The sequence below is a fragment of the Channa argus genome, chromosome 15 (genome assembly GCF_033026475.1).
Source record: "Channa argus isolate prfri chromosome 15, Channa argus male v1.0, whole genome shotgun sequence".
Classification (NCBI taxonomy): Eukaryota; Metazoa; Chordata; class Actinopteri; order Anabantiformes; family Channidae; genus Channa; species Channa argus.
The window spans coordinates 9,264,706-9,277,326 of NC_090211.1; positions in this window are offsets into that span (position 1 = coordinate 9,264,706).

The window sequence follows — 12,621 nt, forward strand, 5'->3', positions numbered from 1 at the left end:
ACCAAAAGCTAAATAATGCAGAAGACAATATTACAATAGACTGTATTCTAGAAAGTGCAAAACAACACAGTTTATGTGACTTGGTCATGTTGATAAAAAACCTCAATGCAGCCATTACAATACTATAAACCTCATGCAGCTTTCAAAAAGCATGCGAATGGCAGCATTTCTCAAAATATTGAACTTTACCTTTAACACAAAACATGCTGTTTTTCACATAATTCACTTTTCTTTTAAGATGCCAGTTCACTTCAAGGAATAAGTCGCACTTGCCACCATCATTTACCCGAGAAAGAAACATTTCTTCAGTTTGCTATCTTTGTTTCCTGCGTATATTAAAGGGCAGTCCTGACATTGTGAAGCTGAGAGTAGTCTTATAGTAGAGGAGTTGCATAGTGAGAGAAAAGTTGAAAGATGGGGAAGATTGGTGAGAGAACACGGGAAAGTGATGGCAGACATGTCTTAGCTAATGGGAAGGCCTTCAAGCGAGACAGTAATCTGGGTAATATGTCAGGCTATTTTCAGCTGGGGAGCTTGACGTTTTCCCAATTAAACACGGGTGCAAAGGCAGCTTTTCCTCTAATTGTTTAACATGTAGTCCAACACCAAGTAGTATGACCTGCACGTGTGTTGTGTAGATCACAGTGTGCTGACTGACACAGGCACTCCCCTGGGCTGTCTGCACCATGAACTCCATCAGCCTCCAACAGCACCTTCACATTTAAAGATGGATCCATGGCTCTGTTTAAAACGAGGAGCTGTGAAGAGAATAGGAGGAGGAATAATGAAGTTGTTATCAATACTAGAGGTTATCAGACATGAGTAGTTTTGAAGGAGTCCATTTATCTTCATTATGACTCAAAACACGTCATTCATAGATCAGTTACGCCCCTGTTATTGACCATATGGACCAATTCAACTAGACTGAGAGAAACCTGCCTTATCTGAGCTCTTCATTCAGGGTAATAATACACTTCTCTTCCTGCCTGGCCTGTCTGTTCCTTAAAGTCCTCAGCGTGTTCAGCCATTGTCAAAGACACTGTGAGGCTCTCAGAAGAAAAACGTCCAATTTTGGGCAGTCATTTGTCTTCAACAGTCCTCCATTGGAGTGGTTGATCACCAGTGAGTTTTACTGTGTTTGGCTAGCATAATGAAACCTTGATTTCCCAAACTCCCTCTATGTATGTGTCTTCCCTCGTATCTCTCCCCAAACTCTCTGTGCCTCAGCCAGAGCCAGGAGCTGCCATTTGGTTTTGTTTGTAGAGTGCTCATAGCCAACTGAACCAACAAGCTGACTGATTAAATTGAAAATGGGGCCTCACTCTTGGCCCTCTATTTCTGTCTCTTGTTTTCTCTCTGCTTGGTGGAGAGCGTCATGCTATATGCATTCTCCTCTCATAAATACCGGTGGTAAACCTCAATATCTACAGCTCTGCCACTAGAAATAAAAGCTTAATATAAGAATTGTGTGGCTGTCAAAGTGTGGAAGCTTCTGTGTTAGGGGACTCAAGCACTTCAGCCAAGATTTAACTGCGAAAATGGGCAGACAGTGCAGGCATGCTGAAATCTTGTCCTCATCATCTCTACACTGGAGGAAAACCACAGATCAGTTGCATAATCACTATATAATGGGAATGATTATTGAACTGAAAATTGGTACAAAGAAACTGATGAGATGCTCCAGACATGGCAGAGTCAATGTTGTTAAAACCTGTGATCCCAAGTTGCCTCTAACTGTCATTGTTTCATATTTATTGTGATTCAAATAACCAGACCAGTAAAATAATAATAACCACAGTGTAATACAAAAGTGAATAAATAAATAATTCAGTTATCTGAATTAGCATTTTCCTTATTCTAGAGTGAAAGGGGTGAAATGCATGCTTCATTGCATTTGTTCCATCAACCCATCAGAGTGACAGTGTTGTCAGCGTTTACAGACACAGAAACCGGTGAGAGTTTTTAAAATTTTCACATTTCCTCACTACAGTATATATTAGAATCTTAGGGTGCAGGTTGAATGCTAAATGGCCCTCTTATCACACAATAATAAGAATTTTTGCCTCTGACTGGCTCATTATCACACTTTCAGTAATTTCTTACTGATAGTAAGTTCTTTTTTGGTTTTTGGAAAATGTTTTTTATGTTTAAACCTCATTTTGATGCGTGGACAGATAATGAGACTTTTGCAATAACATTTGGTAACGTCTGACTCTGTAAAAGAACTGCATTTAGCCTGGCCTGTATCACAGTACAGAGGGACGTCTTACTTTATACACTTGAGGACACATATTTTTACCACAATAGGCACAAAACACCAGGTACTGTAGTCTTTACATGTCTTCACTGATTAGATGTTCGTACATGACTAAGTCATCCAACTCCAAGTGGGATCGTTGGAGAGGCAGTAAGATAGAAGGATGACAGACCAAAAGTCAAATCTATATTGGCTATTTTTACCGAAGTGTCTCTCTAACAGGAGTCTGTTGGCTTGTAGCCATTCAGGTACATACTCAGACAATCAGGATGAGCCTCTTCGACTCTTCGGGTGCTGCCCTTATAAAAGGACAGCAGCCGCCCACTTTTCTTCAGTGACAGCAGACGATACCAAAGATAGCTTTGTCAGACCACTCTGCAGAGTTCTGCGGTGCCTGCCACAATCGGCTGCACTGTCTGCCAGCAGCTTTATATGCACTGGTACTATGCACATCCCTGCTGGTGTCATGCAACTTTCTAAATTATTGTCTCCAGTACAAAGTTTTGTCGCACCCAAAAATATGCTAAAGCTTTTACAACATTTATTTCTGACCTATCCTTTAATTACAGCACATGTAAAGCTAATACATCATTTTATAGCTACTATAATACTAAACTGTGTCTACATTGTCTGGCACACTGCATGATCATTATATTTGGCAGACACAAATAAAAGGAGTAATTATTCCAGCTGTATATACAGCAATGCACTTACTTTCAAATATATTTAAATTTATTTACATATTATATATGTGAATACATTTTCCACAGAGCAGCGATATTGAGCTGCAATATTGAGCTATATTTACATGCCACCTGAGATGACTTCCTGTGCACTTCCTTTTGCAGATTTTTCTTTTCTACATTTTTATTTTTGCTCTCCTCACATAGAACTGTCATTCACCGGGATCTTCTAGAAGCTCATGAATTGAGCATTTTCATTTTTTGCAAAGAAAATTCAACACCTGTGATTTGCCTTTGATGGCTGTGTGTACTGTAGGTTTAGGCTGAAAAACACAACTAGATGTCACAGCAATCAGTGAAAAGAAATCTGACTGGAAAAATGTTCTGAAAAGAGACAAAAGATAAACTGTTTTAGAAATGTGATCAGGGCTTTTGTAAACAACATCTCACTGGTTTACCAAGCATTGGGCTTTCATTTTTTATTTTATTTTTTGTAAACGCTTGCTCACACAAATATTTATAACAGCGGAACAGTCCATTGCATTCTCGTGATTCGTGGATTCGTTTGAAAGGCGACATATGACTCCTACAGCTAGAAGAACTTCATATTGAGGAAACCGAATCTGAGGCAAAAGCTATCATGTTTTTACTGCCACACCATCTTATTTTATACTGTGTGTCTCTTTTCTTTAGAAAGAGAAACAACACAACTTTTCATTTTCTCACAAGAAAACCAGCCACAGCCAGTGGTAGCTGCTGCAGCATCTGCATGAAGTAACTATCGTCTAGATGCTGGAAGGTAAATTTGAACTCAAATATGGTTCAGACAGTCATAAAGATAAACAATTAGCCCAAAAGTATTACCTGAGTTTTAGGGAGGCTTTAAATTAGCTGTCTCCCTGGTGGAAGCTTTCCTCTATCACCCAGTTGGATTGAGTACACACTGTGAGTTTTTGCGCTCGTCATGATCACAGACCTTTGTGTGATACCACAGGGCACAATGGGTGACATCCTTAGTAATCAGCACCTGCTGCCTCTGACAACAGAGGTATATCGGCAGATGACATGTCATGTGGTCACACAGTGTGTCATGATGTGTGTGGGTTAGGAGAGAGAATAAAGGTGTGAGTCTAGACACAAGAGAGAGGGGATCTCAGTAGGAGACGAAGGAGCAGTGGATCACATGCAGAGCTGGTGGTTTGTTTGAATGGCTAATGACGAACAAAGTCGTCCAATATTCTCATATAGGATAGGAAGTCATGGGCGTTAGCTAGCACCCTTCCAGATGCACCAAAGCGTGAATGTCTCCTGTTGGCAAACTCCTACAACACCTCCCACTGTTTGTGCGGATTTGGCTATCTGTGTGTGTTGGTGTGTGTGGTTGTGGCTGAACCTTCCTTGTTTAGGGAAACTATAATTACATTGCCCACTCACAAGGGGTTTGTCATGCCATTTATACAATAAACCTGCACACAGACCAAGTGTATTAATTATAAAAAAAATGCACTTTGCTTAGAGCACTCTGCTCTATACAGCATTGTTTCCCATGCTCCTTATCTTTTTCCTCTCCTGTGCACAGGGGTTCAATTAAATCCTTCATTATCATTTTCTGCTTACCTCCAACTTGTCAGATGCAAATTGTTCCTCCCTTTTCTACGCTTTTTAATCAACATCAGCCTGAAGAAAAACAATGCCTTCCACAAGGTAACACTGTTTGTCTTCAATACATAGAAATCAATCTGTCCTGCACTACTGCAGCGTCCATTTATGGTGGAGGCGCTGCAGTATCTGATGCTGTAGCTTCAGAAGGCTTTGACCCTTTGTTACTGTATATCCCTGAGTGGGAATGAAGTAGTTAGCTTTGTTTGAGTTCCAGAAAAGAGCGCACACACTCCCAGACTTACTGGCACACAAAAACACTCTGTCCTTGAGCAGTTAAGAGAGCATAAGAAGCAGTTGAGACAAGGAAATTTCTTTTTCTTCTGCATTTGTTTGTTCTCAACAGAGGCAGATGGAGATTTTTCTCTGGCTTATACATTTAAATTGTATGTTCTTTTTAATGTCTTAAGTTTTCCTAGTTTCTAAAAGTATCGATACAGTTGATTATCCATAACTAAACTCCTGCAGGTTTTGTCACATAATTAGTCCCCAAACACAGCTAGTCAGTTATGCTTGGGCCTTATGGCTTGAGGCTCTTATTTTGATTATTATGAATTAATTGCCAGGGTGTTTTAAATCAAATATAGTTATGCATGCATTGTATGTTGCCTGTATGTTGATTCAGTCGACTGAGCAGTGTTTCCTAGAGCCCCGTGGGAATGGCTGTGCATTCCTTTTTGGCTCAGTCAGTTCTCTGCAATTGATTCAATTCAGTGTAGTTTGCATAAATTGTGCACTGTCAAACACACCAAAGCATCACTTCTCATGTGAACATCAGGCTGTCACTAAACAGGTTTCACACCCAGGTTTGGATTGGTTATTGGATCATTAGATAATAAAAGCTGAATGTTTGTCAGTGACCTTTGAAAAGTAAACCAGAGTGTTTAAAACCTTAAGATAAATGCAGTGATCCCTGAGTGATTTTAACCATCAGTCAATTTATTAAATTGAGAAAGTAATCTGGATTAGCATATTAATCACTAGTTAAATAAAATGCACTATCACACAGTAAGAATTATGACAGAATAAAAACAGCAGCAGGTGAAAGTTGGCTTGGAAAATGTCAATTTCTGATAATGTTGGACTGAAATTGTGGACTGAAATTGGGCACATATTAACTGGTAGTACAAGTAGCTTACATTCTCATAACACATGTGAACACCCTGAACAAGTCCTGTCTTGTGCAGAAAAAATAGGCATTAGGTGTAGTTACATGGCAGCCTAATGATGTTTAAAAGAATAGATGCTATCCTACATTCCTCCCTCTGAAGTCCACTCATGTCGAGTTCCTACTGGAAAATGTCCAACCTGTTTTTGTTATATCTTTGAAGCACAGTACAGTACAAGTGCTTCAGTGATGACCAAAAAATAAATTTTTTCATGACAGTCCCATGATCAGGAAAACATTATTTGTCTCTGCAAATTTTTTTTACAAATAACTTAAAAAACAAATTTATGATGTGACAGCAATGTGTTTTCAAAATACCATAATTGACATTGCTTAGTTTAGGAAAAGAACACTGTCATTGTTTCCAATGTTAAGGCCTGCTATTTTGTCATTTAAATGAATGTCACCCTTCTCCAATTGTTCTGAACATTCAGAGGCCTAATCTAGAGTATCTAAGTTCCAGTAAATAGTTAAATGTGTCTCTTTAAATGCCGTGAGCATTTTTAGACAGATATTTAGTGCTGAGTTAGCATTACTATGTATGAGGCTGAAACGTACACGATTCAACAGCAATGCTGCTAATTTAAGTGAATAATTCTGTCATAAAAATGCACCTCTGAGCACAAGCAATCATTCCTTGTATGAGATGTGGTCTAAGTTGTTTGACCATTATCATGATGCACATAGTAAGAGATACAGCTGTCAGGAGGCCAAATGGAAGGAGCTAAGTTCATTACTAGGTCAAACCACAAACAATTTATGGTAACATGACAGTGCTGTCGTAGATAGCTGCATTTCACAGACTCATTAGAGAGAATCATTAGGAAGTCCAGAATGTTAGGTAACCTTGGGTTTAGAACACATTGTCGTGTTGATGTTGCAGTTTGTGTTTATGTGAATCCACACCTTCAGAATCTATTTTTAGTTAGAAAATACATTCATTACATCAGTTTTATCATGAAACAACCCCAAAAACATTCAATCGTAAAGGATTATTGTCCACAAAATTGTGATATTTTTAAGTGTTAATGAACACCCGGCTGTCCCCTTTGTTTGCAGCTTAATTTACAGGAAACAGGGCCAGCTTTCTTTTTTAGTGGAACTTTATTTTAGTTTTGATTGTTGAATAAAAAAACATAAATTGAACTAGTCTCTAATGGCTATTGTTGAATTTTAGGAGGGCGCTGAGGTAATGAATGTCCATTTTGAAAACACACTTTGCTCCTGATTACATATCTCATTTCCGACACAATGGGCATTAAATCAATCCACTATTTTGCTGGATAGTGTTTTGCTCCTTATGGATGCCAGATTTTCTAGTAACCATGTTATAAAAATGCAGCTCACTGTGCATAAAACTATACTGATATTTTAGATCTAGATATTTTAGCTTCACAGACACAGATTTATTCATTTGAGTCACCAAGTCCATGAACACGCATGCACACACAAACAGACTTTTATTCACACATTTCTGTGTTACACCCAACATATGTTGCCACTAACACAGACAATGAAACAAGCAGTTTGAAGATAACCAGACAGCAATCAACATTTGGCAGCAGTTGTCAACCAGCGAATGATTTATGTCCGATTGCAGCTCTGGTTTGCCTCTCCTGCTGCCAGTCAGTGACTGGTGTTTTGTTGTGAAGCAGAGGTGTTGCTCACGGTTTGATTGGAGTGGCATGGAGCTGCAGCACATGAAAAAAGAGCCAGTGTCACCTTGTCACTCTTGGGCACACTGCCAAACTGCTGGCAGGGGTTGGAGCGGGCATGTTGCCGAGGAGGGGTGTGTGTTGGGCACTATGGTGATGAATCATTGTGCCGTTCAACTCTGTCCCCTACCCCTCTTCTCCCCAAGTCTGTCCCACACCCACCTGCCTCCTATTCCCATCACTATCACTGTAATTATCTGCCTGTGGAGTGGGGGACATCTACAATAACACTGCAGTTTGATCATTTGTATGTGTTAAACACAAGGGTGACTCATTGACTGCTTTTACTTGTTCCTTAGTAACCAGGTTACTGTAAATCCACATATGCATGGACCAGATGAGTAATCTGATTTCCCCTGCACTTCAGACTACTTTTGTAAGCATGACTCATGGATTTTAACTGTATGGTGAAACACGTTTTTTTTTTTTCTTTTTTGCTGTGTGTGTGTCAGTGCAGGAAGACAAAGACAGACAGACACACTGAAGCTCTTTTTACAGTGGGAACTGTCTGAATATTAAAAATAGGCAGTGAAAAGTGACTTACAGTATCTAGACTTTCACAGGCCATGTAGCGTTAGTTTCAGTTTGGTTGGACTTTATTAAAAATAAGGAGACATCACTCTGAGTAACAGAGCAGCAGGTGGATGATTCTTACTTCTGATCAACCCAGTTGGTCAGAGAACTTGTGTGGTTCATCTCGACTACTCTCTGACTTGAAGCTCTGATCATCAGAGGCCTAATCCCACCCCTCCCCAAGGTCTGCACTTACTCAACATCTAGCCAGCTGAACTGGCCAAGGTTTACAGTGTGTGTGGCACATCTGATTTAGAGGCCAGTGGTTGAATGTGAAGTCACCCGACATTTAAATCTTTGCCAAAATAGATCCTCCCGTGGCGGGAGGGCTGTCACAACAACCAAAGCTCAGCTGGGGAGAGGAGAAGTGGGGGAGGTGACCCTGAGGGCCATGTGTCCTTGGCAACATAAATGCTCATTCGCAGCAATGGTGCACACTAGGGCTGGGTATCAAACTTATATACTTTTATGGCACTGACTGAATTGCTTTATTCTTATTTAGTATTGAAAATAGCCTTGTCATGGCAAACTTTGTATGTGCTGTGAATATGGTAGGCTAAGGCATTTTTATTTGTTTGTAATCCCAGGTCTTTTGCTTTCTCTTCCTCTCGTGCAATCACAGAACATGCAATGCTACATGCTCATCCTTGAATTGTGTTCTTGCACCTCTTTGTTGGCCCAGATGAAGCCGGTGAGAGCCAGTGTAAGCAAACAGCAGGTTCAAACCCATCAGTTTCCAGCTGTGAAGCGAGAGTGCAATTCACCTCTCCACCATGCTGCCCATTATGCATATGTATGAATATAAATAATAAGTAAAATAAAAAAAACATTACATACCAAAACAACTTGAATACTGGGATAGCTAGTCCACCAAGGTGTGTGGAAATGCTCAATAATCCACAACTTGGTTATCCCAAAGGTGCTTCTCAGTGACAGCTAGCTTGCATGAAGTTCTTAAGGATGGTTCACCATAAAGCGTTCTCAGTTATAACAGACTGGCGTCTACAATGTGGCAATTGCTGTCTTCAATAGAGTGTTCCTTGCCTTTCCGATGCAGATAAATGCTAAGTGTTGTCCTGAGGAACTGGCTCTTCTTTTTTGTGTTATGTGCTTTTGAAGTGGTTGTTTTGTTTCTTTAATGTACTGTCTGTGCATTCCTCACTGCACTGCTGTGTCTATGTATGGGTGTGTATGGTGTTTTGGACAAGCTGCCTTAATCTGTTACTGGTTTTAAAATGTACAGGGATGCAGTGTTTGTTGAAAGACCCTTTCTTCCATTTTTTTAATACTCCAGCAATACATGAAATGATGATATCGCTCAGTTTTTTGTTGTTTTCTTCTCTGTCTGCTGTGGAAGTGTTTTATCTTTGTAGATTTAAAGGAAGCCCATTTTGGATAGGCAAAGGTTCCAAAGGAGTGCGTCTGCCCTCATAAGTTCTCCTTCACATGTTTGCAGTTTGCTCTATAGTGTGGTGAGAGTCAAACTCAAATCGATGTATATGTTCCGTGTGTACTTTGATACTGAAGCTTACAGTAAGTCTTCTTTGATATGTAGTGGACTATCCCAAAAAAGACAGACAATTTCCTCTGGCATCCTCCTACAAAATAAGAACCAGATGCTACTGTCCACAGCACTGATTTATTTTGTGAAGCCTTGCACCTCCCATGTTTTAATTTTGACCCAGGTGTCATCAACATATCTAAACTACTGACTAGTAATTTGTCTAAATTATGCCATGTACTGTAAATGCAGCTTCCTCTCTCCATGTTGTCACCCTGTCCAGACTAAAATTATTCTATCCACATATCCTATCCAATGTATCCTATTCTATCCATAAGTTCTATCCACACTTTCTCGAGTTTATAGATCTGAAACTGCCAACATGGCGTTGTTTTTTAGAGAGAAAACTGAGCTCTGGTAAAAATGCTGTTACATCAGTACACAAACAGGCGGGAGGAGGACGATATTTTTCTCTTAAAAAACATTCAGACTTCTTTCTGGATGGACAAGTGTTCCCAGATACTGTTCTCTGCTTGGTATGTGATGGAACCATAACTCAAAACTTTAAAAAAAATCTTGTAGTCTGCTCTTTCTTTAAACAATGCAGAGAGCTGTACCAGAAACAGTAAACTTTTCTGTCTGTATTCTGTCTGGGATTTTCATTTTATTAGTCTAAATCGCTGTTTTATTTTACATCTGAAGTTCATTTCTGTTTATATTTCTCTGTTTTTGAATGTAATGAAGAACAAAACTACAAACTATAAACATTTTGTAACTTCTTTTCCTTTGGGTGTTAAAAACAATTTGTGAAACTAAAACTTTCAAGGCTCTTTCTTCTCCTGGTCAAGCCTCAGCAAGGTCACTGAACTGCAGTGCTAATTATCACCTGAGGCTGCTCACTCTTCTCCAGGGATTTGGACCCCCCCCACTTCCACCCACAACTCAATCTGTGCATTTAGCACTTGGAGCAAGTAGCTTTCTGATTTGTCCTGGTCATTTCTTTTGTTTGTTGACAAAAATGCATGTTCTTAATTGTATGCTGACTAATGTATGTATTAGTTGTGTGCAGTCATTGTGGACGATCCCTTGTGAATCATCATGGTGCTGACGCTTTGTTAAGACCATCTTAAGACAGCCCCACTATCTGTCTTGTCTCTGTGGATTCTTCCCTGATTTCTGTGAAATGAGACAATATGAGAGAACAGCCGACATCTCATTTGAAGACTAATTAGGTTATTCAGAGGGCGGGAGAGGGTGTGCATTGCATTAATGGTTTAATATGTGCTCTTTGAGATTATGAATATTGTGTCACATTTAAACTGCATGGGTGAGTGAGAATACATACAGTTATGTGTGTATGGTAAATGTTCCATTGAGGTCTGAATGGAAAACATTTGCATGTCTCAGCTTTTAAATTCTCACAATATAATTGGGTGAGTAGACTGTATATAGAATCATGCTTGCTGACACACGGTTGATTTCTCAGAGATGGAAAAAAGTTGCTGTTAAATGGCTTTGGACAGCAGAGACAGAAACATCATTGAAGTCCGGAGTGTGAAGATGAGGAAAAAACTGAGCCTGTCTGTTTGTCTTTCCAACTCTGCTTTCTAATGTTTTCTCATACAGACATGACAAGGTTAAGAGAAGGTCATACATTTAAGGAAGCTATAATGTGATGGCTAATTTGAATTTGTGACATGCTAGGTGAAGTTTTTCCCACTTAATGTGTGGGGTGTTAATTGAGTAAGCCACATGAGGGGAGATGACACTTCATGTCATACATGTTATCCTCACATAGTTTGCCCCATAACCACTGACTCTCTCATCTGTAGAGGAGCAGCCAAGAGGGGGCCTGTCTCATGTGTCAACATATAGAAAAAGTATGAAACAGATGTGAGTGGGAGAAAAAGAAGAGAAAGAGACAATCCTGAAGGAGCAGAACAGTGAGAAGGCAGATCCTTCACATGACCTCCATGTACATCCACTGATGCTACCTGAAGCACAAAAACTGACATCGCACCCAGAGGATATGGAAATTCACCAGTGTCTACCATTATCATTTATGGCAGCTCATGGACTTGATATTTCTAGCCATGCTGAGTTGTTGAATTCACCCACAAGAACCCAGTGGAGAAACACAAAAGCACGAAATAGAAACTTTGAAAAATTGTTGTGAAATACACAAGAAAGAGAAGCATAGGACACTGATAACCCCATCTCATAACCTTCTCTGTTAAGCCATCAGTCTTTCTGACCCTTGTAATTAGCACACAAAGTGCAGGAATGGAACGAGCCTGCTTCAATTGGTCCCTGTGAGACTCTGGGCTCACCCTACAAATAAGATATTGCTGCATAGACAGTATTTTACTGAAAGCAGGGAATAGATTTGTCTCCTGGCAGACACAGCAAATATTTCATCCAGGGTATGCCTGCGGCTTAGAGCCTTGTTGGTATTAGTGTGTCTAAAAGTTGTTGGGAGCTTACAGTCCACATGGGAATACTTTCATGATATCAATTACTTCAAACACACACAGACACTTTAAGGGATTTATTCACATTCACCACAAGACAAAAAAACAACAAAAAAACAGGTTTGTGGTAGTTAGTGAAATCATATGGCAACTGACTCTGTTTTTTTTTAATTGGATGAATCTGTACTAATTCTGTGCTATTATGGTGGGAAATGAGCGTGATGCTACAGGGAGATCTCCCCCTCTTCTTGGTGGGAACAGGCAGCTCCACGCCACACAGCAAACCCATCTTCCATGGTACCCCCCACCATCAGCCCCAGGGAGTGGAGGCCAGTCGGGTGAAGTAATTGAATAACTAACAGCAGATCACTATTCAGCTGACTCCAGCTCATTGGATCGACAGAAATGCTTAGACAGCACTGGCTGGCAGGCTGGTAAACAGTGAACTGTATGGAGGCTCACTGGAGAAAGTTGGAGCTGAGGACTTAGGATGATGGTAGGTTCTGCTTGGAGTCGTACCTACAGTACAGATCAAATGAGAGCAGGGGATAAGGCAGGAGGTAGTGTAAACTCAAGAGAAACTGATTAAGCACC